The following is a 17,190-nucleotide window of genomic DNA, read 5'->3' as shown; positions in this document are numbered from 1 at the left end:
AATAGTCGTCCTTGTTTGAACCCAAAAGATATTCCCATGATCCTCCCATGCAAATATCATTGGTTCCACCATACTTGGACTGTGACATTATTTGAGGTGTCACTAAAACTTGAATTGTGAATACATCTCAGTCACTATTTGCAGAGTTATCTTTTTTTTTAGCTGGAGCAAATTGACAAAGTTTGGTAAAATGTTATAGGAGGGTTATAATGTACTAACGTTAATTTGATGAGACAGACTACACTTTGGACATATGTAAAGTCTCCACATTGGACAATCAAAGATAGAGCAGCTGCTAATAAAGGCCAAAAAGCAAGAGTCCAGCAACCATGACCTCGACGTGATTCGAACACGCAACCTTCTGATCTGGAGTCAGACGCGCTACCGTTGCGCCACGAGGTCAGCGGCTCTTTGACCCGCCTCATGGCCCAGAGAAGGCTTTGCATTTTTCTCGTCGCGGTTGTAATGACAAATTGAGTCTGACGGTCAGGTTGCAGGCTCTGACATTTTCCGCATTGAAGTCCCTGATTGTTGGTGTAAGTAAGATTCAGGAGTTACCTTTATATGTAAAGGAAACAATCTGTTACACTATACAGTGAAATAATGAACTCAGTGTCAGTCATCTGGTCAGTGATAAAATGTAAGTTAGTTTGCAAAAAGCAAATGCTTTGTATAAGACTATGGACAAAAATTTGCAATGGAGCTTTTAAGGTGCTTTTGTGTGAGTTATACATAGTCACATTTTTCAACTAGCCTGCAAACTTGAATACTGCTGTTGGACATGAAATAGGGGATAACCTTTCATGGTGGTCGTCTTGCAAAAAAGGCACATTAAACTATTGGAAAAAGCTTCAAGAAACTCCTGACATTTGCCCTCTGAGCCAGCACAGAGACAAGTATTTTATTGAGGCCAGGTGTCGCAACTGTTCTAGGTTCGAAGCAAGCATGTGGGCAGAGCCCGGATAGCTCAGTCGGTAGAGCATCAGACTTTTAATCTGAGGGTCCAGGGTTCAAGTCCCTGTTCGGGCGTTTAAAAGCCAACGGCTGGCTGATTCTTGGTGGTGGGATTGTCCAAATCTTGTTTGAATCTTCCTTTGATTTCAAAATGCCTTGAGAATTTTTTTCTTGCACAGAGTACGGGCTCTGACGTTTCCACATGCTTTCCAAGTCTTACCCATACATTAGCAAATTATGGTTTAGTCTCACTGTGGTAAGCATCCTTTATGGTGTTAATTTTGACCAACCAATGGCTCTGACAATAGTCGTCCTTGTTTGAACCCAAAAGATATTCCCATGATCCTCCCATGCAAATATCATTGGTTCCACCATACTTGGACTGTGACATTATTTGAGGTGTCACTAAAACTTGAATTGTGAATACATCTCAGTCACTATTTGCAGAGTTATCTTTTTTTTTAGCTGGAGCAAATTGACAAAGTTTGGTAAAATGTTATAGGAGGGTTATAATGTACTAACGTTAATTTGATGAGACAGACTACACTTTGGACATATGTAAAGTCTCCACATTGGACAATCAAAGATAGAGCAGCTGCTAATAAAGGCCAAAAAGCAAGAGTCCAGCAACCATGACCTCGACGTGATTCGAACACGCAACCTTCTGATCTGGAGTCAGACGCGCTACCGTTGCGCCACGAGGTCCGAGCGGCTCTTTTGACCCGCCTCATGGCCCAGAGAAGGCTTTGCATTTTTCTCGTCGCGGTTGTAATGACAAATTGAGTCTGACGGTCAGGTTGCAGGCTCTGACATTTTCCGCATTGAAGTCCCTGATTGTTGGTGTAAGTAAGATTCAGGAGTTACCTTTATATGTAAAGGAAACAATCTGTTACACTATACAGTGAAATAATGAACTCAGTGTCAGTCATCTGGTCAGTGATAAAATGTAAGTTAGTTTGCAAAAAGCAAATGCTTTGTATAAGACTATGGACAAAAATTTGCAATGGAGCTTTTAAGGTGCTTTTGTGTGAGTTATACATAGTCACATTTTTCAACTAGCCTGCAAACTTGAATACTGCTGTTGGACATGAAATAGGGGATAACCTTTCATGGTGGTCGTCTTGCAAAAAAGGCACATTAAACTATTGGAAAAAGCTTCAAGAAACTCCTGACATTTGCCCTCTGAGCCAGCACAGAGACAAGTATTTTATTGAGGCCAGGTGTCGCAACTGTTCTAGGTTCGAAGCAAGCATGTGGGCAGAGCCCGGATAGCTCAGTCGGTAGAGCATCAGACTTTTAATCTGAGGGTCCAGGGTTCAAGTCCCTGTTCGGCGTTTAAAAGCCAACGGCTGGCTGATTCTTGGTGGTGGGATTGTCCAAATCTTGTTTGAATCTTCCTTTGATTTCAAAATGCCTTGAGAATTTTTTTCTTGCACAGAGTACGGGCTCTGACGTTTCCACATGCTTTCCAAGTCTTACCCATACATTAGCAAATTATGGTTTAGTCTCACTGTGGTAAGCATCCTTTATGGTGTTAATTTTGACCAACCAATGGCTCTGACAATAGTCGTCCTTGTTTGAACCCAAAAGATATTCCCATGATCCTCCCATGCAAATATCATTGGTTCCACCATACTTGGACTGTGACATTATTTGAGGTGTCACTAAAACTTGAATTGTGAATACATCTCAGTCACTATTTGCAGAGTTATCTTTTTTTTTAGCTGGAGCAAATTGACAAAGTTTGGTAAAATGTTATAGGAGGGTTATAATGTACTAACGTTAATTTGATGAGACAGACTACACTTTGGACATATGTAAAGTCTCCACATTGGACAATCAAAGATAGAGCAGCTGCTAATAAAGGCCAAAAAGCAAGAGTCCAGCAACCATGACCTCGACGTGATTCGAACACGCAACCTTCTGATCTGGAGTCAGACGCTACCGTTGCGCCACGAGGTCCGAGCGGCTCTTTTGACCCGCCTCATGGCCCAGAGAAGGCTTTGCATTTTTCTCGTCGCGGTTGTAATGACAAATTGAGTCTGACGGTCAGGTTGCAGGCTCTGACATTTTCCGCATTGGAAGTCCCTGATTGTTGGTGTAAGTAAGATTCAGGAGTTACCTTTATATGTAAAGGAAACAATCTGTTACACTATACAGTGAAATAATGAACTCAGTGTCAGTCATCTGGTCAGTGATAAAATGTAAGTTAGTTTGCAAAAAGCAAATGCTTTGCATAAGACTATGGACAAAAATTTGCAATGGAGCTTTTAAGGTGCTTTTTGTGTGAGTTATACATAGTCACATTTTTCAACTAGCCTGCAAACTTGAATACTGCTGTTGGACATGAAATAGGGGATAACCTTTCATGGTGGTCGTCTTGCAAAAAAGGCACATTAAACTATTGGAAAAAGCTTCAAGAAACTCCTGAGATTTGCCCTCTGAGCCAGCACAGAGACAAGTATTTTATTGAGGCCAGGTGTCGCAACTGTTCTAGGTTGAAGCAAGCATGTGGGCAGAGCCCGGATAGCTCAGTCGGTAGAGCATCAGACTTTTAATCTGAGGGTCCAGGGTTCAAGTCCCTGTTCGGCGTTTAAAAGCCAACGGCTGGCTGATTCCTGGTGGTGGGATTGTCCAAAGCTTGTTTGAATCTTCCTTTGATTTCAAAATGCCTTGAGAATTTTTTTCTTGCACAGAGTACGGGCTCTGACGTTTCCACATGCTTTCCAAGTCTTACCCATACATTAGCAAATTATGGTTTAGTCTCACTGTGGTAAGCATCCTTTATGGTGTTAATTTTGACCAACCAATGGCTCTGACAATAGTCGTCCTTGTTTGAACCCAAAAGATATTCCCATGATCCTCCCATGCAAATATCATTGGTTCCACCATACTTGGACTGTGACATTATTTGAGGTGTCACTAAAACTTGAATTGTGAATACATCTCAGTCACTATTTGCAGAGTTATCTTTTTTAGCTGGAGCAAATTGACAAAGTTTGGTAAAATGTTATAGGAGGGTTATAATGTACTAACGTAATTTGATGAGACAGACTACACTTTGGACATATGTAAAGTCTCCACATTGGACAATCAAAGATAGAGCAGCTGCTAATAAAGGCCAAAAAGCAAGAGTCCAGCAACCATGACCTCGACGTGATTCGAACACGCAACCTTCTGATCTGGAGTCAGACGCGCTACCGTTGCGCCACGAGGTCCGAGCGGCTCTTTTGACCCGCCTCATGGCCCAGAGAAGGCTTTGCATTTTTCTCGTCGCGTTGTAATGACAAATTGAGTCTGACGGTCAGGTTGCAGGCTCTGACATTTTCCGCATTGAAGTCCCTGATTGTTGGTGTAAGTAAGATTCAGGAGTTACCTTTATATGTAAAGGAAACAATCTGTTACACTATACAGTGAAATAATGAACTCAGTGTCAGTCATCTGGTCAGTGATAAAATGTGTTAGTTTGCAAAAGCAAATGCTTTGTATAAGACTATGGACAAAAATTTGCAATGGAGCTTTTAAGGTGCTTTTTGTGTGAGTTATACATAGTCACATTTTTCAACTAGCCTGCAAACTTGAATACTGCTGTTGGACATGAAATAGGGGATAACCTTTCATGGTGGTCGTCTTGCAAAAAAGGCACATTAAACTATTGGAAAAAGCTTCAAGAAACTCCTGACATTTGCCCTCTGAGCCAGCACAGAGACAAGTATTTTATTGAGGCCAGGTGTCGCAACTGTTCTAGGTTCGAAGCAAGCATGTGGGCAGAGCCCGGATAGCTCAGTCGGTAGAGCATCAGACTTTTAATCTGAGGGTCCAGGGTTCAAGTCCCTGTTCGGGCGTTTAAAAGCCAACGGCTGGCTGATTCTTGGTGTTGGGATTGTCCGAATCTTACTTTGATTTCAAAATGCCTTGAGAATTTTTTTCTTGCACAGAGTACGGGCTCTGACGTTTCCACATGCTTTCCAAGTCTTACCCATACATTAGCAAATTATGGTTTAGTCTCACTGTGGTAAGCATCCTTTATGGTGTTAATTTTGACCAACCAATGGCTCTGACAATAGTCGTCCTTGTTTGAACCCAAAAGATATTCCCATGATCCTCCCATGCAAATATCATTGGTTCCACCATACTTGGACTGTGACATTATTTGAGGTGTCACTAAAACTTGAATTGTGAATACATCTCAGTCACTATTTGCAGAGTTATCTTTTTTTTTAGCTGGAGCAAATTGACAAAGTTTGGTAAAATGTTATAGGAGGGTTATAATGTACTAACGTTAATTTGATGAGACAGACTACACTTTGGACATATGTAAAGTCTCCACATTGGACAATCAAAGATAGAGCAGCTGCTAATAAAGGCCAAAAAGCAAGAGTCCAGCAACCATGACCTCGACGTGATTCGAACACGCAACCTTCTGATCTGGAGTCAGACGCGCTACCGTTGCGCCACGAGGTCCGAGCGGCTCTTTTGACCCGCCTCATGGCCCAGAGAAGGCTTTGCATTTTTCTCGTCGCGTTGTAATGACAAATTGAGTCTGACGGTCAGGTTGCAGGCTCTGACATTTTCCGCATTGGAAGTCCCTGATTGTTGGTGTAAGTAAGATTCAGGAGTTACCTTTATATGTAAAGGAAACAATCTGTTACACTATACAGTGAAATAATGAACTCAGTGTCAGTCATCTGGTCAGTGATAAAATGTAAGTTAGTTTGCAAAAAGCAAATGCTTTGCATAAGACTATGGACAAAAATTTGCAATGGAGCTTTTAAGGTGCTTTTTGTGTGAGTTATACATAGTCACATTTTTCAACTAGCCTGCAAACTTGAATACTGCTGTTGGACATGAAATAGGGGATAACCTTTCATGGTGGTCGTCTTGCAAAAAAGGCACATTAAACTATTGGAAAAAGCTTCAAGAAACTCCTGAGATTTGCCCTCTGAGCCAGCACAGAGACAAGTATTTTATTGAGGCCAGGTGTCGCAACTGTTCTAGGTTGAAGCAAGCATGTGGGCAGAGCCGGATAGCTCAGTCGGTAGAGCATCAGACTTTTAATCTGAGGGTCCAGGGTTCAAGTCCCTGTTCGGGCGTTTAAAAGCCAACGGCTGGCTGATTCTTGGTGGTGGGATTGTCCAAAGCTTGTTTGAATCTTCCTTTGATTTCAAAATGCCTTGAGAATTTTTTTCTTGCACAGAGTACGGGCTCTGACGTTTCCACATGCTTTCCAAGTCTTACCCATACATTAGCAAATTATGGTTTAGTCTCACTGTGGTAAGCATCCTTTATGGTGTTAATTTTGACCAACCAATGGCTCTGACAATAGTCGTCCTTGTTTGAACCCAAAAGATATTCCCATGATCCTCCCATGCAAATATCATTGGTTCCACCATACTTGGACTGTGACATTATTTGAGGTGTCACTAAAACTTGAATTGTGAATACATCTCAGTCACTATTTGCAGAGTTATCTTTTTTTTTAGCTGGAGCAAATTGACAAAGTTTGGTAAAATGTTATAGGAGGGTTATAATGTACTAACGTTAATTTGATGAGACAGACTACACTTTGGACATATGTAAAGTCTCCACATTGGACAATCAAAGATAGAGCAGCTGCTAATAAAGGCCAAAAAGCAAGAGTCCAGCAACCATGACCTCGACGTGATTCGAACACGCAACCTTCTGATCTGGAGTCAGACGCGCTACCGTTGCGCCACGAGGTCCGAGCGGCTCTTTTGACCCGCCTCATGGCCCAGAGAAGGCTTTGCATTTTTCTCGTCGCGTTGTAATGACAAATTGAGTCTGACGGTCAGGTTGCAGGCTCTGACATTTTCCGCATTGAAGTCCCTGATTGTTGGTGTAAGTAAGATTCAGGAGTTACCTTTATATGTAAAGGAAACAATCTGTTACACTATACAGTGAAATAATGAACTCAGTGTCAGTCATCTGGTCAGTGATAAAATGTAAGTTAGTTTGCAAAAAGCAAATGCTTTGCATAAGACTATGGACAAAAATTTGCAATGGAGCTTTTAAGGTGCTTTTTGTGTGAGTTATACATAGTCACATTTTTCAACTAGCCTGCAAACTTGAATACTGCTGTTGGACATGAAATAGGGGATAACCTTTCATGGTGGTCGTCTTGCAAAAAAGGCACATTAAACTATTGGAAAAAGCTTCAAGAAACTCCTGAGATTTGCCCTCTGAGCCAGCACAGAGACAAGTATTTTATTGAGGCCAGGTGTCGCAACTGTTCTAGGTTCGAAGCAAGCATGTGGGCAGAGCCCGGATAGCTCAGTCGGTAGAGCATCAGACTTTTAATCTGAGGGTCCAGGGTTCAAGTCCCTGTTCGGGCGTTTAAAAGCCAACGGCTGGCTGATTCTTGGTGGTGGGATTGTCCAAAGCTTGTTTGAATCTTCCTTTGATTTCAAAATGCCTTGAGAATTTTTTTCTTGCACAGAGTACGGGCTCTGACGTTTCCACATGCTTTCCAAGTCTTACCCATACATTAGCAAATTATGGTTTAGTCTCACTGTGGTAAGCATCCTTTATGGTGTTAATTTTGACCAACCAATGGCTCTGACAATAGTCGTCCTTGTTTGAACCCAAAAGATATTCCCATGATCCTCCCATGCAAATATCATTGGTTCCACCATACTTGGACTGTGACATTATTTGAGGTGTCACTAAAACTTGAATTGTGAATACATCTCAGTCACTATTTGCAGAGTTATCTTTTTTTTTAGCTGGAGCAAATTGACAAAGTTTGGTAAAATGTTATAGGAGGGTTATAATGTACTAACGTTAATTTGATGAGACAGACTACACTTTGGACATATGTAAAGTCTCCACATTGGACAATCAAAGATAGAGCAGCTGCTAATAAAGGCCAAAAAGCAAGAGTCCAGCAACCATGACCTCGACGTGATTCGAACACGCAACCTTCTGATCTGGAGTCAGACGCGCTACCGTTGCGCCACGAGGTCCGGCGGCTCTTTTGACCCGCCTCATGGCCCAGAGAAGGCTTTGCATTTTTCTCGTCGCGGTTGTAATGACAAATTGAGTCTGACGGTCAGGTTGCAGGCTCTGACATTTTCCGCATTGGAAGTCCCTGATTGTTGGTGTAAGTAAGATTCAGGAGTTACCTTTATATGTAAAGGAAACAATCTGTTACACTATACAGTGAAATAATGAACTCAGTGTCAGTCATCTGGTCAGTGATAAAATGTAAGTTAGTTTGCAAAAAGCAAATGCTTTGTATAAGACTATGGACAAAAATTTGCAATGGAGCTTTTAAGGTGCTTTTGTGTGAGTTATACATAGTCACATTTTTCAACTAGCCTGCAAACTTGAATACTGCTGTTGGACATGAAATAGGGGATAACCTTTCATGGTGGTCGTCTTGCAAAAAAGGCACATTAAACTATTGGAAAAAGCTTCAAGAAACTCCTGAGATTTGCCCTCTGAGCCAGCACAGAGACAAGTATTTTATTGAGGCCAGGTGTCGCAACTGTTCTAGGTTCGAAGCAAGCATGTGGGCAGAGCCCGGATAGCTCAGTCGGTAGAGCATCAGACTTTTAATCTGAGGGTCCAGGGTTCAAGTCCCTGTTCGGGCGTTTAAAAGCCAACGGCTGGCTGATTCTTGGTGGTGGGATTGTCCAAAGCTTGTTTGAATCTTCCTTTGATTTCAAAATGCCTTGAGAATTTTTTTCTTGCACAGAGTACGGCTCTGACGTTTCCACATGCTTTCCAAGTCTTACCCATACATTAGCAAATTATGGTTTAGTCTCACTGTGGTAAGCATCCTTTATGGTGTTAATTTTGACCAACCAATGGCTCTGACAATAGTCGTCCTTGTTTGAACCCAAAAGATATTCCCATGATCCTCCCATGCAAATATCATTGGTTCCACCATACTTGGACTGTGACATTATTTGAGGTGTCACTAAAACTTGAATTGTGAATACATCTCAGTCACTATTTGCAGAGTTATCTTTTTTTTTAGCTGGAGCAAATTGACAAAGTTTGGTAAAATGTTATAGGAGGGTTATAATGTACTAACGTTAATTTGATGAGACAGACTACACTTTGGACATATGTAAAGTCTCCACATTGGACAATCAAAGATAGAGCAGCTGCTAATAAAGGCCAAAAAGCAAGAGTCCAGCAACCATGACCTCGACGTGATTCGAACACGCAACCTTCTGATCTGGAGTCAGACGCGCTACCGTTGCGCCACGAGGTCCGAGCGGCTCTTTGACCCGCCTCATGGCCCAGAGAAGGCTTTGCATTTTTCTCGTCGCGGTTGTAATGACAAATTGAGTCTGACGGTCAGGTTGCAGGCTCTGACATTTTCCGCATTGGAAGTCCCTGATTGTTGGTGTAAGTAAGATTCAGGAGTTACCTTTATATGTAAAGGAAACAATCTGTTACACTATACAGTGAAATAATGAACTCAGTGTCAGTCATCTGGTCAGTGATAAAATGTAAGTTAGTTTGCAAAAAGCAAATGCTTTGTATAAGACTATGGACAAAAATTTGCAATGGAGCTTTTAAGGTGCTTTTGTGTGAGTTATACATAGTCACATTTTTCAACTAGCCTGCAAACTTGAATACTGCTGTTGGACATGAAATAGGGGATAACCTTTCATGGTGGTCGTCTTGCAAAAAAGGCACATTAAACTATTGGAAAAAGCTTCAAGAAACTCCTGACATTTGCCCTCTGAGCCAGCACAGAGACAAGTATTTTATTGAGGCCAGGTGTCGAACTGTTCTAGGTTCAAGCAAGCATGTGGGCAGAGCCCGGATAGCTCAGTCGGTAGAGCATCAGACTTTTAATCTGAGGGTCCAGGGTTCAAGTCCCTGTTCGGGCGTTTAAAAGCCAACGGCTGGCTGATTCTGGTGGTGGGATTGTCCAAAGCTTGTTTGAATCTTCCTTGATTTCAAAATGCCTTGAGAATTTTTTTCTTGCACAGAGTACGGGCTCTGACGTTTCCACATGCTTTCCAAGTCTTACCCATACATTAGCAAATTATGGTTTAGTCTCACTGTGGTAAGCATCCTTTATGGTGTTAATTTTGACCAACCAATGGCTCTGACAATAGTCGTCCTTGTTTGAACCCAAAAGATATTCCCATGATCCTCCCATGCAAATATCATTGGTTCCACCATACTTGGACTGTGACATTATTTGAGGTGTCACTAAAACTTGAATTGTGAATACATCTCAGTCACTATTTGCAGAGTTATCTTTTTTTTTAGCTGGAGCAAATTGACAAAGTTTGGTAACATGTTATAGGAGGGTTATAATGTACTAACGTTAATTTGATGAGACAGACTACACTTTGGACATATTTAAAGTCTCCACATTGGACAATCAAAGATAGAGCAGCTGCTAATAAAGGCCAAAAAGCAAGAGTCCAGCAACCATGACCTCGACGTGATTCGAACACGCAACCTTCTGATCTGGAGTCAGACGCGCTACCGTTGCGCCACGAGGTCCGAGCGGCTCTTTTGACCCGCCTCATGGCCCAGAGAAGGCTTTGCATTTTTCTCGTCGCGGTTGTAATGACAAATTGAGTCTGACGGTCAGGTTGCAGGCTCTGACATTTTCCGCATTGGAAGTCCCTGATTGTTGGTGTAAGTAAGATTCAGGAGTTACCTTTTATATGTAAAGGAAACAATCTGTTACACTATACAGTGAAATAATGAACTCAGTGTCAGTCATCTGGTCAGTGATAAAATGTAAGTTAGTTTGCAAAAAGCAAATGCTTTGTATAAGACTATGGACAAAAATTTGCAATGGAGCTTTTAAGGTGCTTTTGTGTGAGTTATACATAGTCACATTTTTCAACTAGCCTGCAAACTTGAATACTGCTGTTGGACATGAAATAGGGGATAACCTTTCATGGTGGTCGTCTTGCAAAAAAGGCACATTAAACTATTGGAAAAAGCTTCAAGAAACTCCTGAGATTTGCCCTCTGAGCCAGCACAGAGACAAGTATTTTATTGAGGCCAGGTGTCGAACTGTTCTAGGTTCAAGCAAGCATGTGGGCAGAGCCGGATAGCTCAGTCGGTAGAGCATCAGACTTTTAATCTGAGGGTCCAGGGTTCAAGTCCCTGTTCGGCGTTTAAAAGCCAACGGCTGGCTGATTCTTGGTGGTGGGATTGTCCAAAGCTTGTTTGAATCTTCCTTGATTTCAAAATGCCTTGAGAATTTTTTCTTGCACAGAGTACGGCTCTGACGTTTCCACATGCTTTCCAAGTCTTACCCATACATTAGCAAATTATGGTTTAGTCTCACTGTGGTAAGCATCCTTTATGGTGTTAATTTTGACCAACCAATGGCTCTGACAATAGTCGTCCTTGTTTGAACCCAAAAGATATTCCCATGATCCTCCCATGCAAATATCATTGGTTCCACCATACTTGGACTGTGACATTATTTGAGGTGTCACTAAAACTTGAATTGTGAATACATCTCAGTCACTATTTGCAGAGTTATCTTTTTTTTTAGCTGGAGCAAATTGACAAAGTTTGGTAACATGTTATAGGAGGGTTATAATGTACTAACGTTAATTTGATGAGACAGACTACACTTTGGACATATGTAAAGTCTCCACATTGGACAATCAAAGATAGAGCAGCTGCTAATAAAGGCCAAAAAGCAAGAGTCCAGCAACCATGACCTCGACGTGATTCGAACACGCAACCTTCTGATCTGGAGTCAGACGCGCTACCGTTGCGCCACGAGGTCCGAGCGGCTCTTTTGACCCGCCTCATGGCCCAGAGAAGGCTTTGCATTTTTCTCGTCGCGGTTGTAATGACAAATTGAGTCTGACGGTCAGGTTGCAGGCTCTGACATTTTCCGCATTGAAGTCCCTGATTGTTGGTGTAAGTAAGATTCAGGAGTTACCTTTATATGTAAAGGAAACAATCTGTTACACTATACAGTGAAATAATGAACTCAGTGTCAGTCATCTGGTCAGTGATAAAATGTGTTAGTTTGCAAAAGCAAATGCTTTGCATAAGACTATGGACAAAAATTTGCAATGGAGCTTTTAAGGTGCTTTTTGTGTGAGTTATACATAGTCACATTTTTCAACTAGCCTGCAAACTTGAATACTGCTGTTGGACATGAAATAGGGGATAACCTTTCATGGTGGTCGTCTTGCAAAAAAGGCACATTAAACTATTGGAAAAAGCTTCAAGAAACTCCTGAGATTTGCCCTCTGAGCCAGCACAGAGACAAGTATTTTATTGAGGCCAGGTGTCGAACTGTTCTAGGTTGAAGCAAGCATGTGGGCAGAGCCGGATAGCTCAGTCGGTAGAGCATCAGACTTTTAATCTGAGGGTCCAGGGTTCAAGTCCCTGTTCGGGCGTTTAAAACCAACGGCTGGCTGATTCTTGGTGGTGGGATTGTCCAAAGCTTGTTTGAATCTTCCTTGATTTCAAAATGCCTTGAGAATTTTTTCTTGCACAGAGTACGGCTCTGACGTTTCCACATGCTTTCCAAGTCTTACCCATACATTAGCAAATTATGGTTTAGTCTCACTGTGGTAAGCATCCTTTATGGTGTTAATTTTGACCAACCAATGGCTCTGACAATAGTCGTCCTTGTTTGAACCCAAAAGATATTCCCATGATCCTCCCATGCAAATATCATTGGTTCCACCATACTTGGACTGTGACATTATTTGAGGTGTCACTAAAACTTGAATTGTGAATACATCTCAGTCACTATTTGCAGAGTTATCTTTTTTTTTAGCTGGAGCAAATTGACAAAGTTTGGTAAAATGTTATAGGAGGGTTATAATGTACTAACGTTAATTTGATGAGACAGACTACACTTTGGACATATGTAAAGTCTCCACATTGGACAATCAAAGATAGAGCAGCTGCTAATAAAGGCCAAAAAGCAAGAGTCCAGCAACCATGACCTCGGCGTGATTCGAACACGCAACCTTCTGATCTGGAGTCAGACGCGCTACCGTTGCGCCACGAGGTCCGAGCGGCTCTTTTGACCCGCCTCATGGCCCAGAGAAGGCTTTGCATTTTTCTCGTCGCGGTTGTAATGACAAATTGAGTCTGACGGTCAGGTTGCAGGCTCTGACATTTTCCGCATTGGAAGTCCCTGATTGTTGGTGTAAGTAAGATTCAGGAGTTACCTTTTATATGTAAAGGAAACAATCTGTTACACTATACAGTGAAATAATGAACTCAGTGTCAGTCATCTGGTCAGTGATAAAATGTGTTAGTTTGCAAAAGCAAATGCTTTGCATAAGACTATGGACAAAAATTTGCAATGGAGCTTTTAAGGTGCTTTTTGTGTGAGTTATACATAGTCACATTTTTCAACTAGCCTGCAAACTTGAATACTGCTGTTGGACATGAAATAGGGGATAACCTTTCATGGTGGTCGTCTTGCAAAAAAGGCACATTAAACTATTGGAAAAAGCTTCAAGAAACTCCTGACATTTGCCCTCTGAGCCAGCACAGAGACAAGTATTTTATTGAGGCCAGGTGTCGCAACTGTTCTAGGTTCAAGCAAGCATGTGGGCAGAGCCGGATAGCTCAGTCGGTAGAGCATCAGACTTTTAATCTGAGGGTCCAGGGTTCAAGTCCCTGTTCGGCGTTTAAAAGCCAACGGCTGGCTGATTCTTGGTGGTGGGATTGTCCAAAGCTTGTTTGAATCTTCCTTGATTTCAAAATGCCTTGAGAATTTTTTCTTGCACAGAGTACGGCTCTGACGTTTCCACATGCTTTCCAAGTCTTACCCATACATTAGCAAATTATGGTTTAGTCTCACTGTGGTAAGCATCCTTTATGGTGTTAATTTTGACCAACCAATGGCTCTGACAATAGTCGTCCTTGTTTGAACCCAAAAGATATTCCCATGATCCTCCCATGCAAATATCATTGGTTCCACCATACTTGACTGTGACATTATTTGAGGTGTCACTAAAACTTGAATTGTGAATACATCTCAGTCACTATTTGCAGAGTTATCTTTTTTTTTAGCTGGAGCAAATTGACAAAGTTTGGTAAAATGTTATAGGAGGGTTATAATGTACTAACGTAATTTGATGAGACAGACTACACTTTGGACATATGTAAAGTCTCCACATTGGACAATCAAAGATAGAGCAGCTGCTAATAAAGGCCAAAAAGCAAGAGTCCAGCAACCATGACCTCGACGTGATTCGAACACGCAACCTTCTGATCTGGAGTCAGACGCGCTACCGTTGCGCCACGAGGTCCGAGCGGCTCTTTGACCCGCCTCATGGCCCAGAGAAGGCTTTGCATTTTCTCGTCGCGGTTGTAATGACAAATTGAGTCTGACGGTCAGGTTGCAGGCTCTGACATTTTCCGCATTGAAGTCCCTGATTGTTGGTGTAAGTAAGATTCAGGAGTTACCTTTATATGTAAAGGAAACAATCTGTTACACTATACAGTGAAATAATGAACTCAGTGTCAGTCATCTGGTCAGTGATAAAATGTAAGTTAGTTTGCAAAAAGCAAATGCTTTGCATAAGACTATGGACAAAAATTTGCAATGGAGCTTTTAAGGTGCTTTTTGTGTGAGTTATACATAGTCACATTTTTCAACTAGCCTGCAAACTTGAATACTGCTGTTGGACATGAAATAGGGGATAACCTTTCATGGTGGTCGTCTTGCAAAAAAGGCACATTAAACTATTGGAAAAAGCTTCAAGAAACTCCTGACATTTGCCCTCTGAGCCAGCACAGAGACAAGTATTTTATTGAGGCCAGGTGTCGAACTGTTCTAGGTTCGAAGCAAGCATGTGGGCAGAGCCCGGATAGCTCAGTCGGTAGAGCATCAGACTTTTAATCTGAGGGTCCAGGGTTCAAGTCCCTGTTCGGCGTTTAAAAGCCAACGGCTGGCTGATTCTTGGTGGTGGGATTGTCCAAAGCTTGTTTGAATCTTCCTTGATTTCAAAATGCCTTGAGAATTTTTTCTTGCACAGAGTACGGCTCTGACGTTTCCACATGCTTTCCAAGTCTTACCCATACATTAGCAAATTATGGTTTAGTCTCACTGTGGTAAGCATCCTTTATGGTGTTAATTTTGACCAACCAATGGCTCTGACAATAGTCGTCCTTGTTTGAACCCAAAAGATATTCCCATGATCCTCCCATGCAAATATCATTGGTTCCACCATACTTGGACTGTGACATTATTTGAGGTGTCACTAAAACTTGAATTGTGAATACATCTCAGTCACTATTTGCAGAGTTATCTTTTTTTTTAGCTGGAGCAAATTGACAAAGTTTGGTAAAATGTTATAGGAGGGTTATAATGTACTAACGTAATTTGATGAGACAGACTACACTTTGGACATATGTAAAGTCTCCACATTGGACAATCAAAGATAGAGCAGCTGCTAATAAAGGCCAAAAAGCAAGAGTCCAGCAACCATGACCTCGACGTGATTCGAACACGCAACCTTCTGATCTGGAGTCAGACGCGCTACCGTTGCGCCACGAGGTCCGAGCGGCTCTTTGACCCGCCTCATGGCCCAGAGAAGGCTTTGCATTTTCTCGTCGCGGTTGTAATGACAAATTGAGTCTGACGGTCAGGTTGCAGGCTCTGACATTTTCCGCATTGAAGTCCCTGATTGTTGGTGTAAGTAAGATTCAGGAGTTACCTTTATATGTAAAGGAAACAATCTGTTACACTATACAGTGAAATAATGAACTCAGTGTCAGTCATCTGGTCAGTGATAAAATGTAAGTTAGTTTGCAAAAAGCAAATGCTTTGCATAAGACTATGGACAAAAATTTGCAATGGAGCTTTTAAGGTGCTTTTGTGTGAGTTATACATAGTCATACTGAATGTTAAAGTCAAAGCTGGAAAGGGCAGCCAGCCAGCGGTGGCCTGCAGCATCAAGCTTGGCAGTCGTCAGTACATATATTAGTGGGTTGTTGTCTGTCACAACAGTGAATTTCGCTCCGTAGAGATAATCAAAAAATTTCTCTGTGACAGCCCACTTTAAAGAGAGATATTCAAGTTTGTGTGCAGGGTATCTTCGTTCACAGCGGTTGAGTCCCCTGCTCGCATAGGCTATCACTCTCAATTTGCCATCCTGCTCTTGATATAAGGCCGCACCAAGACCATGAGTGCTTGCATCTGTATGTACGACGTAAGGCTTCTTCGGGTCGGCAAACCCAAGAATCGGAGCTGTTGTGAGCTTTTGAATGAGAGTCTTGAATGCATCTTCACAGGCTGATGTCCATTTCTCATTAAACGGTCTTCTGAAATCTACACTTGAGGGACGTGTTGAGCTGCTATGTGAGGAGGCTGACTTCCTTTTTGGTGGCAGGTAACCAGCTGTTAAGTCATTCAGAGGCCTTGCAATTTTGGAATAGTCCTTTATGAACCTCCTATAATAGCCGGCAAATCCAAGGAAAGACTTCAGCTCTTTGATGTTATTAGGCCTAGGCCACGTCGTCAGAGCAGCTATCTTGGCTGGGTCGGTCTCTACCCCAGTAGCAGACACAACATGACCGAGGTATTTAACAGATGTTCTGAAAAATTGACATTTCTCAGGTGAAAGCTTTAAGCCAAATTCCTTCAACCTCTGGAGAACTCTGAGTAATCGATCTTCATGTTCCTCAAGTGTAGCAGAGAAAACAATAACGTCATCAAGAAAGACTAAGACTTCTCTCAAGTTCATTCCACCCATACACCTTTCCATTACTCTCTGAAAAGTACTGGGGGCATTTGTAACTCCCTGTGGCATCCTGTTAAACTCCCAGAACCCCATAGGTGTCACAAAAGCTGTTTTGCACTTGTCCCCCTCCTCCATTTCTACTTGATAGTAGCCAGACTTGAGATCCATAATAGAGAACCACTTGGACCCATTCAAGGCTGAGAAGGCTTCTTCTATGTTGGGTAAAGCATGCGTCCTTGATGGTTTGTCTATTCAGTTTTCGGTAATCGATGCATAGCCTAATATCACCGTTCTTTTTCTTCACCACAACAATTGGCGAAGCGAAGGGGCTTTCTGACTCACGTATGATGTTAGCATCTTGAAGCTCTCTTAAATGACGTCTGACAGCCTCATAATCAGATGGGTGAATTGGTCTGGGCCTCTGTTTAAATGGAGATGGATCTGACAAGCGTATCCTGTGTTTGATTTCAGTGGTATGACCGAAATCAAGGTCGTTGAGTGCAAAAACGTCTGACATTGAATTCAACTTCCTGGTGATTCTCTC

The 17,190-nt window shown here is 42.0% G+C and overlaps 24 non-coding genes across 24 annotated transcripts; 12 read left to right on the top strand and 12 right to left on the bottom strand.

Moving 5' to 3' along the window:
- Positions 1 to 330: 330 nt before the first annotated feature.
- On the bottom strand, positions 331 to 402 carry trnaw-cca. Its single transcript has one exon. It is a non-coding gene; the product is annotated as a tRNA-Trp (tRNA).
- Positions 403 to 956: 554 nt separating this feature from the next.
- Positions 957 to 1,029, top strand: trnak-uuu. Its single transcript has one exon. It is a non-coding gene; the product is annotated as a tRNA-Lys (tRNA).
- Positions 1,030 to 1,587: 558 nt separating this feature from the next.
- On the bottom strand, positions 1,588 to 1,659 carry trnaw-cca. Its single transcript has one exon. It is a non-coding gene; the product is annotated as a tRNA-Trp (tRNA).
- Positions 1,660 to 2,216: 557 nt separating this feature from the next.
- trnak-uuu lies at positions 2,217 to 2,290 on the top strand. Its single transcript has one exon. It is a non-coding gene; the product is annotated as a tRNA-Lys (tRNA).
- Positions 2,291 to 3,474: 1,184 nt separating this feature from the next.
- trnak-uuu lies at positions 3,475 to 3,548 on the top strand. The gene has a single exon. It is a non-coding gene; the product is annotated as a tRNA-Lys (tRNA).
- Positions 3,549 to 4,100: 552 nt separating this feature from the next.
- trnaw-cca lies at positions 4,101 to 4,172 on the bottom strand. Its single transcript has one exon. It is a non-coding gene; the product is annotated as a tRNA-Trp (tRNA).
- Positions 4,173 to 4,726: 554 nt separating this feature from the next.
- Positions 4,727 to 4,799, top strand: trnak-uuu. The gene has a single exon. It is a non-coding gene; the product is annotated as a tRNA-Lys (tRNA).
- Positions 4,800 to 5,346: 547 nt separating this feature from the next.
- Positions 5,347 to 5,418, bottom strand: trnaw-cca. Its single transcript has one exon. It is a non-coding gene; the product is annotated as a tRNA-Trp (tRNA).
- A 556-nt stretch (positions 5,419 to 5,974) lies between these two features.
- On the top strand, positions 5,975 to 6,047 carry trnak-uuu. The gene has a single exon. It is a non-coding gene; the product is annotated as a tRNA-Lys (tRNA).
- A 558-nt stretch (positions 6,048 to 6,605) lies between these two features.
- Positions 6,606 to 6,677, bottom strand: trnaw-cca. The gene has a single exon. It is a non-coding gene; the product is annotated as a tRNA-Trp (tRNA).
- Positions 6,678 to 7,234: 557 nt separating this feature from the next.
- On the top strand, positions 7,235 to 7,307 carry trnak-uuu. The gene has a single exon. It is a non-coding gene; the product is annotated as a tRNA-Lys (tRNA).
- A 558-nt stretch (positions 7,308 to 7,865) lies between these two features.
- Positions 7,866 to 7,937, bottom strand: trnaw-cca. Its single transcript has one exon. It is a non-coding gene; the product is annotated as a tRNA-Trp (tRNA).
- A 557-nt stretch (positions 7,938 to 8,494) lies between these two features.
- trnak-uuu lies at positions 8,495 to 8,567 on the top strand. The gene has a single exon. It is a non-coding gene; the product is annotated as a tRNA-Lys (tRNA).
- Positions 8,568 to 9,124: 557 nt separating this feature from the next.
- On the bottom strand, positions 9,125 to 9,196 carry trnaw-cca. Its single transcript has one exon. It is a non-coding gene; the product is annotated as a tRNA-Trp (tRNA).
- A 555-nt stretch (positions 9,197 to 9,751) lies between these two features.
- On the top strand, positions 9,752 to 9,824 carry trnak-uuu. The gene has a single exon. It is a non-coding gene; the product is annotated as a tRNA-Lys (tRNA).
- A 556-nt stretch (positions 9,825 to 10,380) lies between these two features.
- Positions 10,381 to 10,452, bottom strand: trnaw-cca. The gene has a single exon. It is a non-coding gene; the product is annotated as a tRNA-Trp (tRNA).
- A 556-nt stretch (positions 10,453 to 11,008) lies between these two features.
- trnak-uuu lies at positions 11,009 to 11,081 on the top strand. Its single transcript has one exon. It is a non-coding gene; the product is annotated as a tRNA-Lys (tRNA).
- Positions 11,082 to 11,635: 554 nt separating this feature from the next.
- Positions 11,636 to 11,707, bottom strand: trnaw-cca. Its single transcript has one exon. It is a non-coding gene; the product is annotated as a tRNA-Trp (tRNA).
- Positions 11,708 to 12,259: 552 nt separating this feature from the next.
- trnak-uuu lies at positions 12,260 to 12,332 on the top strand. Its single transcript has one exon. It is a non-coding gene; the product is annotated as a tRNA-Lys (tRNA).
- A 554-nt stretch (positions 12,333 to 12,886) lies between these two features.
- On the bottom strand, positions 12,887 to 12,958 carry trnaw-cca. The gene has a single exon. It is a non-coding gene; the product is annotated as a tRNA-Trp (tRNA).
- Positions 12,959 to 13,513: 555 nt separating this feature from the next.
- On the top strand, positions 13,514 to 13,586 carry trnak-uuu. The gene has a single exon. It is a non-coding gene; the product is annotated as a tRNA-Lys (tRNA).
- A 552-nt stretch (positions 13,587 to 14,138) lies between these two features.
- Positions 14,139 to 14,210, bottom strand: trnaw-cca. The gene has a single exon. It is a non-coding gene; the product is annotated as a tRNA-Trp (tRNA).
- A 555-nt stretch (positions 14,211 to 14,765) lies between these two features.
- trnak-uuu lies at positions 14,766 to 14,839 on the top strand. Its single transcript has one exon. It is a non-coding gene; the product is annotated as a tRNA-Lys (tRNA).
- Positions 14,840 to 15,391: 552 nt separating this feature from the next.
- Positions 15,392 to 15,463, bottom strand: trnaw-cca. The gene has a single exon. It is a non-coding gene; the product is annotated as a tRNA-Trp (tRNA).
- Positions 15,464 to 17,190: the final 1,727 nt, after the last annotated feature.

This window comes from Silurus meridionalis, chromosome 3 (genome assembly GCF_014805685.1).
Source record: "Silurus meridionalis isolate SWU-2019-XX chromosome 3, ASM1480568v1, whole genome shotgun sequence".
Classification (NCBI taxonomy): Eukaryota; Metazoa; Chordata; class Actinopteri; order Siluriformes; family Siluridae; genus Silurus; species Silurus meridionalis.
Note: the sequence above shows the minus strand (reverse complement) of the source record. Positions and strands in the feature narration are given on the sequence as shown.